Source organism: Rhopalosiphum padi, chromosome 2 (genome assembly GCF_020882245.1).
Source record: "Rhopalosiphum padi isolate XX-2018 chromosome 2, ASM2088224v1, whole genome shotgun sequence".
NCBI classification, from domain to species: domain Eukaryota; kingdom Metazoa; phylum Arthropoda; class Insecta; order Hemiptera; family Aphididae; genus Rhopalosiphum; species Rhopalosiphum padi.
In genome coordinates this window covers 76,540,479-76,556,166 of record NC_083598.1, presented here as the reverse complement: position 1 = coordinate 76,556,166, position 15,688 = coordinate 76,540,479, and the positions used below count along the sequence as shown (strand labels likewise).

General features: G+C 30.8%; 1 protein-coding gene and 1 long non-coding RNA gene across 2 annotated transcripts in view; one reads left to right on the top strand and one right to left on the bottom strand.

The window, feature by feature from the left end:
- The window catches only part of LOC132921754 (homeotic protein ultrabithorax-like), a 238,853-nt gene that overhangs the window by 199,983 nt on the left and 23,182 nt on the right, over nucleotides 1-15,688 (top strand).
- The window catches only part of LOC132921759 (uncharacterized), a 121,025-nt gene continuing 111,569 nt past the window's right edge, over nucleotides 6,233-15,688 (bottom strand). The window contains exons 3-4 of the long non-coding RNA XR_009660948.1: nucleotides 6,742-6,953; nucleotides 6,233-6,467 (exon numbers count right to left, since the gene is read on the bottom strand). This is a non-coding gene — a long non-coding RNA (uncharacterized LOC132921759). The remainder of the gene's footprint in view (nucleotides 6,468-6,741; nucleotides 6,954-15,688) is intronic.

Below are 15,688 nucleotides of genomic sequence, written 5' to 3'. Positions count from 1 at the left end.
AATAATAAATATGCGATCATAATATAATAAATTATTGTCAACTCTATTAGTAATATTTTATAGCTTTAATAGATCATAATATTAATAGTATACATTTGATAAAATCTGATCAAAGACCCAGCTTTTCTGCAGAATTTTGTTGTCAGTGGTATAAATAAAATACTATTAATATTATTTCATTAATTATAATGCTCTTTCTATAGTTCTATCACAAAACTAAGTTAAAAAGTACACTCCTCATTGTTTACCTATAATATACAATTTATTTTAACGTGCGTTTTACTTTATTCTCGTACCTATATAATGATATTTTGTACATAATAATGATATATATGTACCAAGTGACGAAAAACAGATATTGCAACATTACACGGTTCGGTCAATAGTGTATACTGCTGCAACATAGTGATATATATAGTGCACGTATATACCTAAAATTGTGGTTGGGATAGTATTATTCCGTGAGGTTCAGTTTTCGGTTCATAAAATAATTTTGGGACTAGACTATCCCGGTCGGTCGTAATATATTACATTGAATCCATGTGTGTATGTGTGTATTTGTATATAAACTTGCTAAGGGGCTGCTACAGGGAGAAATAGTCTCGTAAGAAAAACCGTTTGTTTTGGCAAAACGCGACGACCGCAGTCCGCTATACCGGGGCCGTTGGCGTGACTTGGGTGGCGAGAGGTGTGAGCGGAACGAAATTACGGCGGTGCCGCCATTAATAAATTCGACTGGATTTTCGCGCACGGTTACCGATCCGATGATGGCCAGACCCGCACGAGCAATATTTTGTATAGGTTTTTTTTGTTTATAGATTTTCACTCGGTTTAGCCCCATCAGAAAATTAATTCTGAAACTGTGTACAATGTACATATTATAATCATTTGTGAATATCAAAATACAATATAAATATTAAATAGCGTGCGCCGATGAATTTATTATATTGTGTGTTCGCGTTTTGACAGCGCAATCGATTATTATTAAGTATTACGTTACACATGCAAAAGAAATAATGAGATATATGTCTAACAGATGAGGTATATAAAAATCGATGTGAACTACGAGTATTTGTAAACAATATTGCAGTGTACCTACTTACAGGTTAGGTTTCCAAGATGCGACCATTCGTGGCGACAATTCGTTGCTATTACACTTACTTTAGCATATTGGAAATTTGGAACAATAATCATGGAGACGAGTTTGTCTTGCACGAATTAAAAAAAAAACAGTAGATACCGAACAACGTTTGATTGGAGTGACTGACTACATCGTATGTTGTAAGCAGTTGGAGTGCGACGCATCATAGTAGTTAAAAGCTAAATAAAACAATAATTATTATCATTAATATTCTGAATCGAATTATTTTATTTTAAAACAATTTATAAATATTTTTAATACCTATTAACAATTTACTATGATAAAAATATTTATTTAGTTATTCCTATACTATAAAAAAAACAATAAACAATAAAATTAATTAAAAATTAAAAAACATAATTAAATAAGGTAAGATGTACCTTTGAGTTAATTATATTATTGTTATACTATAGTTTTAAATACTAGGACTGTAAATTTAATAAATTAAAAAAAAATTAATAAATATATTATAATCTAATAAAATTCAGTATACATAGACATTTTTCATAATAAAAATATTATAAAAAATATTTTTCAATTACTTTAAATTGAAAATGTAATTAATTAAGTACGACGTTCCGACAGATCGTGTAAAACATGTATAAAGTTAAAGTGTAAGACAAAAATGAAATAATAATTCATGTCTATAAAAATTTTTTTTTAACGGAAATTATTAAAAATATTGAAAAAAGTATTAAACAATGAAAAATGAGGTAAAAAAGTCAAAGAAAACCTAATAAATTTTACAGGAAGCTAAAATTAATGCATTTTTCTACAAATTCAAAGGGTTAGTTATTATTAACTTGTCTGCTGCTGAATGGAAATACCTTTGGTTTCATGAGGATAGCGAAATTTTTACCAATATATTTTTTTTGTAAGGGAAAGTTCTTAATTTATTGTTGCTCACATTTTTTTGTTCCCATATTTTCACGCCAGAGTTTTATATTTAACTTTTGTTGACATTTAATCGTAAATAATAATAATAATATTATATATTATATATTTAATATACATATATATGTATTATAAACAATACAATATTATATAGGTGTACAAAGTGAACTTTTGAAATTATTTTTATCTTTTTTATAGTTATTTTTTACTCATTTTTTTCTCTACACGACTCATAAAATAGCGAGCAATTTAATGCAATTATTTTTTCATACGAGTAATTTTGTCCATAAAATATTACTTGTCTTATACTTTTCGCCCACCAAAGTTATATAATAATATATTATTTTATAATATCATCATTTATCACGTGCATATAATTCCAGAATTGTTTTATTCCATATAGTTATACCTACTGGTGTAATTTATCGTTAAATAAAATATATATTTGAAATCGTTTATATATGTATTTATGTTAATAAATCTATATGTTTAACAAAATATAAAATAAATAATATATAATTTAATGTTAATGTAGGTAAAAGTAATAAAATTTAAACTACGTAAATAATAAAATAAATAACACATTTTATCTAATTGTATTAAATATTTTATTTTATTATATACGTAAAACTGTTAAAGTGTTATAATTCTCTATTACACAAAAAAGTTTTAAAAACAGTTTCGTCAAATAATTATCACATAGAAACCAATATGTATATTAGAGTTCGGTTATAAATTGTAAAATTAATAGAAGGAGGCATCAAATAATGAAAAAAATTTCGATAAAAAGAACTAAATCAAAAAAATCAGAAAAATAATAAACGAAAATGTGAAGAACTTTTTAACAAGAATTCAAAGCTCACGACAAAAAAAAATTATTGGTTAGCACTTAGCAATCAAAGCAAGCAGGGGGTTGGAGTCCCCTCCCTAGTATACATACTGTATAATTATAGTGTATATAAGTATACTAATAATATGAATTGTAATAATATAATGCATAGGTATGTAAGAGATTTGTAATATTAATAAAATATGAATTATAAATACGCCCTAAAAATAAACATAAAATGATCAACTAATGTTAAATCTATGTTTAAAAAAATATAATTACATATAACAATATTAAGGCACCTCACTAACAATAGGAGCTAGTGCCAGTTATCTATAATACTACAGGCTATATGTACAAATATCTAATAAACTAATACTGATTAATTGTATGGACAAGGGACAAAATAACGGGCAGAATAATTGATAAGAAATAAATCAATAGAAAAAGACAAAATATATAATATAATATATTTAAACAACGAAATTTATGAAAATTACTGGATCTAAAATAATAATAAATGTATATATATATTATAGTATAATATTATAGCTTCATATATTATATTCTTTAATGTAATACAAATAAACAAAATAAATAATTCTGTAATTTCATGAAAAATAAAACTATAACAATATGCAAATGCTAGTAAATTCGTTCAGTGATGACTAGCCATTTAGCTATTTATTTATTGGTTCATAGTTTTAAAAATGCATAATTTATATACAGTGGAAATCAAAACAGTTATTATATTTACAATCCAATGTTGCCAAAGTCCTGTTTACGGAGAGCGATCAATAGTATTATTACGTCGTAATTTAGTACTGTGTTCAATGACTTTATTTATTATGTAATTTAGGGACAAATATAAAGACTACCTTTAAAATCTTTTATGGCCGTTTATAATAAATTATTAGTTATAATATTCGAACTTACGTAATTGCAACGGTGTACTTGTGTACTATATTACTGTATAGGTATATACAATATATACATATTACTGTAACGTGTATAACTTACAATATACATTTTTTGTAGGTACACTATTTTAAAATATAATTATATTTATATACTTGATAGAACGGAAATTATGTTTACTTTCCGTTTACATCGATGATGATTAAAAAAAAAAAAAAAAATCTCATGGATTAAAAACACTAGATTTAAAATTTATAATAGCAAGTTATATTCTGGCACATTTTGAATTCAATAAATAAGAAAAATGGATTGAAACACGACTTGATCCATGTTAATTATTTATTCGTTATTTATTCGTTTGTACTATAATATCGTTATATGTTAAAGATGGAAAACTTAACGTTGATAAGAGGAATAAAATTAAATATTATTATGATACACATACGTAGAGACACCATAATGTGTGTACCAACTACTGTGTACACTACTTCCGTATAATATATTATTATAGGTTTGACTATTTATAACCGTTACGCTGTGGCTAGTTACACCTCTTTACACGCGCGTTTTAGCCGAATAACACATTTTCTGACACCCGAGGTGGCCCGCAAAGTCGTATACCTACGGTGGTCAAGTCCTACACGCGCTTATCGTTATCGAACTCGAACTCGTGGCTAGATAGACTATTATAAAAAAAAAAAAAAAAATGAAAATACATACATATGTACAACGATATGTTAGAATGATATACTACCAACGTACGTTATATTAATATTACTATATTATATACACGGCGGCGAGCAGTGTGTATAACTATACGTCTAACCGGCGCGCGAGAGCCCACGTGATGATGAACCGCCGTATTACTCGGCGCTCTTATTATACCTACGTAGTATTATATTATCATGGTGTGCAGCTCGCGCGTTCGGTATTTTAATATGATTTTCGAATTCCTGCATCGCCCGGGGGAGTGTGAGGGGTTCGCGTCACCTACACGTAATAAATCGCCGGCGCAAACGATTTATATATCGCCGGTGAAATATCTTCATTTCCGTGCGTGCATATATACGAGGAGTATACATATATAAATGATAATATAAAATATTATAAGTCTTATATTATTATTATTATATTAGATATTGCGTTACACGCGAGACCTGGCTAGAGCGCGCGCGCGTTTGTGTGTGTGTGTGTGTGTGTGCACGCGCACGCGCGTAAATAATAAATTATAATATATAGTATAATATATGTGGCATTATAGTCTTCATACATATATATATATATATATATATATATGAAGACGAAGGAAAAAGAGAGAAAAGATATAGAAACTGAAAAAAGAAATATAATAATAGTAACAACGACAACAATAATAATAATATTATCAAGTGAGACGTTATACGTGCTCGTCGATATTTATACGTTATTTATTCAAATCCGGAAACGATGCGGTCCCGGGCGCGTTCGCTCACCTCGTCGCCGCCACCCGCGCTATACGTATACGTACCGCCAAACGTCTTTTTTTCACCAGAAAAGCTTTTCTTTCTACCTATATATATATAGGTACACGGCAGCCACCGTGCCACGCCGTATATAAATAATATATAATAATATATAAGGTGCTTTTACTGCTGCGATCGTATTCGATACGCGTCCCGCAACGACGCGACGATTTACGACCAGCGCTTATACTTGCCGCGTTCGTAGTTGTATTATTATTATTATTATTACTATTATTATTATTATTATGAGCTCCGCCACTGTCGCACGTGTACCTTGTCGTATAATAATACGCGTACCTACGCCGTACATGGACGATAGTAGTCGGTGGTGATACTTTTTTCCAGTGCGTATATATTATTATATCATTTCCATCATTATTATTATTATTATCATCAATATTATTACTACCGCCGCAGAGGAGGAGACGGCTGATAGTGCTGCAGCAGGTACGTGACGTTCGTGCTAAAAATGATGGCCGCTACCGTGATAAATCTTCGGAGCGGACGTTCTCCCCAGATGCTCCTGTCCCTGTATAAAATGAAAATAGGGTGTTGCTGTATGACGATACTACCTCAATCTCTCCGCGGTCTGCTTCGGTAGAATGTATATTATTACAAATAATTATAATGAATCTATACGCCCTATTAAAATTATCGAAAAATTCGTTTGTCGATTTCTGTAGAGTATATCATGTGTGATTATTAACCACCTCTTCCCCGTTTTTAAACGTCATAAACACCATAGCTTATTAATTTTTATAATTTAAACGCTAAACTATACTGAGTTACAGAAATCAATAACTGGTCATCAGTCGTCACTATAATATGTTTTAATAAGCCGGAAAATTTGATTGATGTGCCTAGATGATTAGTGTACATTGTATATCTTCAATTTACAAATATCAATTATAACTAAGAGAGGTGCCCATTACGATTGGAAACGAATAATATAATTAATAGCTGCATTTTTTTTTTAATATTATATAGGTACTTTTATAATATAGGTAGTTAGGAATATCTTTATAATTTATCGTATTGTAAAACAGTAAAGTGAAGTATATAATATGTTGCTGTTTTGTCGATGAGTTTTTTCTTCGGCAAGAACCACGGCCAGAAACGATTTTGGAAGAAATGGGCGGTTCTCGATTTCCATCATTATACTACAACGGGAAAAGACCGGAAGCTGAAAACAAAAATATTAACGATCGTCTTTAATATCGTTAAAATATATATACATCATTCGCATGTACAACAGACACGCGCACACACAAACATATATTAAATACACATAGAACTGGAGGATATATGTAAGAACAAAATATGATGAACGAGCACCGATAAATCGTACGACATTGGGGCGTGTTGTCGCTATATATATTATATATAGTATATTCCGTATAAACACAAATGGATGGCACCAATAATATAATAATAATAATAACAGCGGCAGCCGAGACCATTGTTTGTCTGGACGGCGGATATACACGGTTCTATTTCATATTCGTATGACGATACATTGTCCGCCTCTCATGCTGCAGTGTCCCAGACGGGTTGTTTTCCTCGCCTGCGCGATACTGCTGCTGTAGTATGGCTTTCGGGGAAAGACGGAAATGGAAAATAATCTCTTGCTCGCCGGTTCATTTGCTTCTCCACTGCTTCATATTATACGCTGTATATATACAAACACAAAAATATATGATACATTTTTATATTAACCTCGAGAGACACGTGTTTATATATACATATATTATAAAGAAGTAGTTCCCTATATTAGTCTGCACCAAGAACTATGTACTGTATAATATATATAAATACATAATACAATATAATGTTTAAAACTTTAGTTATATAATTAAGAAAAATTTAATTTACTGTTTTCTCCGGCTAATATTATTATTTTTTTTTTCATTCGGCTAACAAAAGGTATTTAGGTGTTTATTATTAATCAGTGATTCAAGACGATTTTTTACTTAATAAATATTCTCGATTAGTGGTATTTTTTATTCTTTTCATCCCCTTTATTTAACAGTTTAGGTACGCGCTTATAATTTTAATAAATTGCTTCTTTTTCTTTTTTTTCAACATTCACAACGAACAAAAATCAAAAGATTTTACATAAACAATAATTTACATTTTCTGAAATTTTCTTTCACGACCAGTCTAATTAGAAAAATAATATTTATAAACTTCGCAAAAAAGTTTTTACACTTTTTACGTTTAAATAAAAAATTAGATAATATACAGAATAAAGCATTCAAATTTCAAGTTTATATATTTTCAAATATATTCTTTTGAAAAATCAAACTATATTTACAAAAAACACACTATTTAGTTTAGATATCATTGCTATCATTGTATCTCGACCTCGACGCTTCTTCTGAATTGGTGCAAACGAAAAAATAAAAACAAATACGATAATAATAACACCATTTATATATATATATATATATACAGTAATATCGTCCGGTCCAAGTAAAAGAATACAACGTTTGGCAAACCACATTATTATCGAGACGATCCTCTATGAATTCCTCGTTTCGCCCAGATATACCCCATCCTCATCTCTCTCTTTCTCGACTGGTTGGCTATATAGTGGCTGGCTGGTCGTATCGTAGTAATGATGTAATATTTAACAGCGAATATACAGAGCGGTCCGATGAAATATAACAGATAAGAAGGGAAAAATAACGCTTGTGTATATATATATAGTTGTCTATAAATTTAATCTATAATATTCTGAGAAAAAGTCGGGGAGAAAAATAATGCCCGCGCGGGAAGACCGCGGTGGTGGGGAGGGTGAGACACAAACACGCACGCCCCCTCGTCGTATGTATATGTATGTGTGTGTATGTGTGTGTGTGTGTGTGTGTGTGTGTGTGTGTGTGTGTGTGTGTGTACACGAGGATAGGACGCGGTGCGCACTTACCATCGGTCGCCGGCGATAATTCATCCGGAAACGTCATTCCCACCCCCGCGTGTGCGTGTACACAAGAAAAATATTTCCAAGATGAATTTCCTCGGTCCGCCGCCGCCACTGCCTCTGCAGTATACGGCACATTATATTATACAAGATCCTCCCCCACCCCACCCCGGTCGCTCACTCTTTTCGTATATATAAGAACACGCGCACACGCACACACGCCCGCGCATACGTGCTGCCGGGAAATATTACAAAACTTTAATATGATATATCCCGCGCGTGTTATTTATCTCTCCGGGTTCTCGTATTCCGTCCGTGCTGAAATTAAACTGGATTCCGCCGGGGCCGTTTGCCGCCTGCACCGTCGTCGGCGGCGTGTGGGGGTTTTGGCGAGGAGGTGTGTGTTGCGAGCGAGAAAACTTTTCTCGGCGGCAGCGGCGGTTTTAAAGAATTACGTTGGACGCGCGTGGTGCGGTTTGTTGTCGGCTTAGACGAATATATATATATATATATATATGTATGTATATACGTGTTCGTATGTATATATACGGTAGGTGTGAGGCGTATATGTGTGCACTATGTATATATGTACTATCTGTTGCTGAGATTTTACGATAATTGCCGCGAAGAAAACCGAAAAAGGGCTGCCGGTTGTGCGGATGGTTGTTTGGCCGGGGGAGAAAAGTTTGAACGATACGGAAACAATCTGGCGCGTGTACGGTTTTAATTCTCGAAATTCGAATTAATCTCCGTACGGTGAAACGTTTCGGTTGTATAATATATAAGTTATAACTTTATGTATGTACCTCTGAATTTGCATGATGCCAACACTTTAGGATTAATACCGAAGCCAAACGTAGTCGGATAAAAAACGCACGGCGGTAAACTTTATGATGCCATGCGATCTTCACTTGTCTCTTGTATGCATTATACACAATACCGTTGATGACAATACTGCACTACCTACATTTATATGCATGATCTGTGTTTATATTTATAGCTTAAAAATAGATTATAATAATCACATAGTTCTTAAACTTTACAACAATAATAATTATTATTAATGTTTATAAAAATAAGCCATATATAGTAGGTATCTGTATACTTGTATATTATAGGTACATATTGAGATTTTAAATATTCTATTTTTTATAGAAATCCCGTTTTTAATAGTTTTGTAAGACATTGGAAATGAATTCGTAATAATTGACAACTCAAAAAAGATTGACACCCCCCCTCTCAAAAAAAAAAAAAAAAAAACAATGCTCTGTCCACGACATCTGTCTCCTCCGCCTTTTAACACCACAATTTATTATTACTATACGACTATACTAATAAAGTACACGTCGTGCTTCTGTCGTATATATATAATATACGTACATGTACACACGTGCCTACTCGTCACGGGGCGTACTGTAAAATAATATTTATCGTCGAGTGTATTATATTATAGTATATTCGCCATAATGTTACAATATTTACGTGTACGATAAAAATGTCGAACAACATTTTCGGCGTGTCGTTTACGCACGTATATCGGTATACATACGAGTCGTCAAAGCCAGCGCGTTACGCGGTCGGTGTATGTATATTGTATAATGATGGGGTACGCGCGCGGGCGTAGGTGTCGTTAACTGTTATTACACAATGGTCGCGGTAATGGTCCTGTTAACTGGTAACAAGATAATTTGAACGTCATGCGCGCTATAATTTATTGACGTTTAAACTGTTTTAAGCTCGCCCGCTGTTTGTTCTATATACACACGCAAACCACAGCACACAGTAAACTATATACGTAATATAGTTCCGAAGAGCGTTTAACTTTTCTCCACTCGATCACATATTACTATAGATAAATTTTGCTACATCAGAAATACCAGTCGTAAGCGTTTATTATGTTATAATTTATAACTTATAATAAATTTATACTATAGCTTAACTGGACGAAAACGGAAAAAAAACAGACGTGGAATAATAATATATTACACCGTGACCGAATTTCAGACACTCGTTCTGTAGCGGTAGCAAGACCCCGATTTTATTCCGTGGTAATAATATTGTAGTGCAGTAACCATATACATTATGACGCAGTGAGGTATGCCAGCAATCGATCGTGTTTGAGAAGTTACCAGGACCAACGACGATTGGTGCTTGACTACAAACGCACTCGTCGAGGGTTGTTTTTTCATTTTCAATTATATTACCCGGCGCAAAACTTGTGTGGCTTTTTCAAGGCCCGAAATTAATACATGTGATAATGATAATGCATTAAGCTATGTGTTTGGATCGTTTGAGCAATAAAATACTATTAAACACTCGACACGATTTTAGAACACAATCAACCTTTGGACATTAGCATATAAAATGTCAATGGAATCGAGCGACTCCGGCCACTGGACTTATTATTGATATCACGATGACCGTAGATACTATTATACAATATATTAGTTATCAATTATCATTAAAATGGGGTATATACGAGTATAAATGTATATTTACATGACATATGCACAGCATGTGTCGCACTAGAATCGAGATCAGTTGTTGCTCGCAGTTTCCTGCGTCGCTGTAACGTAGTGCCGTAGTCGGGAAAACCTAACCTATAACCGCGTTTGGAGATGAGGGAAATACCTCAACCGCCCAAAACGAAAATAAATTGAGCTTTTTTGCTTATTTTTCAAAGATGTTATTATATATCATAAACTATTTAAAATTGTAATAATAAAATATGTACTTAAACAAATAATAATAAATTATTTCACTCAAAATTAACAAATCAACCATCCACTTAATTAACAATATACCATGCCTAGCGTCACCATAAAATATCTACCGTCGATTAAAATTAATAAGCGCAAAGATCTATTTTTAAAGAAAATAGGTTAAGTTTTATTTTAATAACTCTGTGATACTGCCACTGAATGGTTTCTCTTTCGCAACATGTCTTAATATCACTTTCGTGTTTCATGTACTATGTTTTGATTTAGTAATGTGTATTCTTATTTTCATGTTTAATATATTATAATTGTAATAATATACAAAATTAATTAAAAAAACAAATCAGTTACATCAACGAAAAAACCATAAAGAATTTATTCAAATTAGAGTTTGAATTTTTGCAAAACAAACCAATGTACGTTTTAATATTATAAATATATTATTTAGATTATTTTTGCTTATCCGAACAATAATACGATAATCTAACAAATATTAAAAACATGTTTCTAGTGGTCAAGGAAAGTGTGATTTTAAATTATACTTTTTCAACTATAAGTATTCACAAAATCGGTTGAATTTATATAGATATTTACATTTTTTTTCCGAAACCACGCCTGCCGCCTGTGCATTGATTTAAATATATTTATCCCGAATTAATCGGATGATATACGTGTAAAATATAAGTTAAAATATTTAAAATGTTTATGAACGGCGATTAAAAAAGGATATATTGTAGGTTTGTGTAATATTTAATACATTATTATATTATTACTGGTATAAAAATAGTGATTCTTGAACTACATCGTCATTATAATAATACGCGTAATATTTTGTAAGTTTCGCACCTGAGCGAATGTGTATTGTGTTGGCAGGCCGACGGGCTTACATTATGCAAATACATACGTTCGCATTGTGATCGGCCGCGGTGTTATTATCCCGAGTTTTCTCTAAGTGCGTGAGTGTAGTATTCGCATATGTATTGTATGTACTATGTGTATTATATTATTATATTGTGTCCTCCCGTGCACCCATATAATATTATGTATATTATTATAAACGCGTATTATAATAATAATATTATCGTGTACGGGGCCAGAATATAGGAAACCGTGTACGCGAAAAGCCGGCGGCTGACGGTGAAAGAGTGAAAAAAACGTTTTAATCCGACGCCGCTGCCCTATACTATGCCGACTGTACGACATAAAAGTGTTCGTTTGTTTGGTCGGTTATTTATTTATTTTGTTGTTGTTGTTTCTGTTTTAACAGAATTCGTTTACAATGAAAACGGAAAGACAAAATATTACTATAATATTATTGTACGTTTATACCTGCGATATAGCGTCGGGGTATGTCGAGCGCAACCGGCGTAAAGACGCTTAAGCCCTTACGCTTTGTTTTCAAAAAATACTCGAATATTAACGTTGTTTCCACGCAGTTTGAAAAGAACATAGGTCTGGTGCATGTACCTACATGCGTGATACTGATATTGCATATAATATGATGGCGTTAGGTACACACACATATACGCTCTTTCCCACGGATTGAAACAAAATAATTATGACGACGACGACGATGATAATATAATAATAGTAGTAACTAATAAAAAAGTAACGAATGTACTATGTATATAATAATGATACATCAACGCGTCAGTAAAACGCACGTGATATTTTAGTAAAATGTATGATTTAATATCGTTGGCGAAAGACTACGCGCGTTCTCCGAGCGAAAGGTTTTATAATATACACTTTATTAAACTAAATATATTACACCAGACGAAATATCAAACTGAAATTACAGTATTAGTTTTAATAAGACGAGTTGTGATTTACTGTAATTATAAAATGTACCCGAGTTTTTAATTGCAATAGTAATTCATTCAAGCTTCACGTTTATTTTTAACGTTTACAACTTTTTTTTTAAATATACATTTTAAAACGACTTGTAGCGCTACAGCTCGAGTCTATTCTCATAGTCAGCATATTATGTTAAGCTAAAAATTAAAAGATTCAACATTTTAACTACACAATTATTCAAATTAATTAAAAACAAGATTCAATAAATAATTTAATATAATATGTACCTTCGAGTATAGTTGACTTATAATAGAAAATAATAGTGCACTTTACTGTAAGTTTGCTCACTAGACCGTTAATCATATTATACTAATTTGTTTTGAGTAATTGAATCTAATCTATAGTTTCTGTTTTGTGTTTATATAGATTCCCATAAGAAATAATTATAACCATTTTAATTTTGGAAGTATGAAACAAACATTTATGTTTCATCTAAATATATTTTTTTACCTATATGTACGTATGTAAGAGTGTATAGAGTTTCTATTATAAAAATATTTAAAAAGTACTACGATTTTATAAACTAGTATTTTACTTGCCTCTTAATAGTTTCATTTAAATCAAAATATATTAGAAGATGGAAAATATTCTTAATCTAATCTAATAATAGAAGTAAATTGGTATTTTATATTAACTTAGTATGAAAAATTATAATTTTCAAATTTACAAAAACAAAATAACAATGCATTAAAATTATAATATTATTATGATGAATTATAATTTAAATTAAAATTAAATCATTAATTTACATCAAATTCAACAATAAATAGACAAGTTATATTAATGCACGTTGTTATAATAAACGATTTTGTGTGTCGGTGCAAATTAATTTATAATTTGTGTACAATAATATATATTTATATAGGTACATAGTATAGTATTTAATAGCAGCGAAGTGGTGTTAAAAATTCGATTAAAAAAAATAATAAAAACGGCGATGTATTTTGTTCGGGAGACGTTGGTGTAGGCTTCATGGGAACTTATTTATGCTTGTGCGTTCTATAACATTTATATGTATAGTGAAGTGCGTATATAACAACGACGGATGTAGTGGCGAGGGTGAAGGAAATAAATTAAAGTTTGTGCAACGTTTTTGGGTAACACGTTCGACCATTAATAACTTTAAGGTCGGTACATTTTTCATCGGCCAGCTATAATGTGTATAATATATATTTATATATATATATACACATTTTGGACGGGGTTAAAAATTCCGTAGAGTACAATAATACATCAGGCAACAAGGCAGTGCGGTGGTCGGTGTGTAATTTATGCTGCTGAAAACTTTAAAATTAGTTAGGACCAGGCGCAACGAAAGAAAGAAAGAAAGAAAGAAAGAGCAAGCGCAGAGGATATATAAGATCGCAAGAGAGCGAGAGCAGGAGCAAGAGTTCATCTCAGTTATACGCGCGTAACTAAATTTTACCTGGTAATATTATTATACTAAGGCGGAGCAGTGAACGAGATTATATATATTATATAAGTACGTAGTGAGAGAGAATATTGGTGTAAACTTTGGGTTTATTGAGGAACTTTCAAAGACCTCGGGTTTGGGCGAGAGAGGAAAACAAACTTTGTACAAAAGCAAACTCTTAGTGGTGGGCGGGAAGGGTTGGTATCGAAAGGGTATTTTTCTTTGAAAATAATAATAGGACCAGGATAGTCGTCGAGGTGAAAACTACTTTAATAAACACAAGTTTGCTTCGATCACACGAGAATAAATCATTAATGACGTTCATATTTTTTCTTTGTTCCAGGTGAGTAATAGCTGAAAACCAATGCACGTTAATCTGTCATTATATGAGATATATTTATACATGTATTCACCTACGTGACTAAATTGTAAGTGTATTTTTGTTTATTTATTATTATTATTATTATTATTTATAAGTAAATTACTTGAAGTAATGGGTTCGGATTTACTTTAAAACATTTTTATATGATACGAAGATAGATAATTTTTGTACATTTATTTTATTTTATTTCTATTAAAATTAAATATGCTTCATTTTTGTTATTCCCTCTATAAATATACTTTATTACAATAATTTTGAACGTACTTTCAATACAAATCGATTAGAGATTTTTAAAACAAGTAGCGTGTTTGATATGTTATGTTTAAAAATATATACTAGAAAGTACCCACATAATCGCTATTCTATAAAGTTTATACTTACGTATATATTATATGCATATATAAAATCTAAACTATAAACATATACACTTACATAGATTGTATGTCAATCCACAGTTACCGATACAATATATTATAGTTAATTGGTGAAATTATAAAACATTTTTTAATTTCTTTGTTTTACATAATAATGTATAAAATGCTTTATTTTTTGCGTTTTTACATTTTAAGTGCTTTTATCATCACTTTTAATGTCTTAAAATCCTAACCCTATTTTTGCGTTATAATATGCGATTTAATAGCGTCACTAATGTTTTACATTTAAAAATTAATATGTAGGTACAAGCATAAAACACTAGTACATTATTATTAACTGAATAGTGTCGAGTTATAAATATAATTGTTAATCATTTCCTCGGTAGACATAGTAAATCTAAAACAAAAATATCAACTATTATAGTCTTTGGAGATGATCCAAAATGTCTTTCTTTGTTTATCAATATAATATATTTATAGTATTAAAAATTGTATTTTAATATGTATTGTGTTTCTTTTAATAATGGATCGATACAAATAATACAGCATCATAAAATATAATAGAAATACTTTCATTTTTATTTTTTTTCATCATAGATTTATACTTTAAAATAAAATAATCATGAAGTACTCATTTAATATATAAATATAAAGTATTCTACTATGCAAATATTTGAATAATATGAGACAAATTTAAGACAAAAAAAAAAGTCAAATACAAAATAAAAAAAAATTAGCAA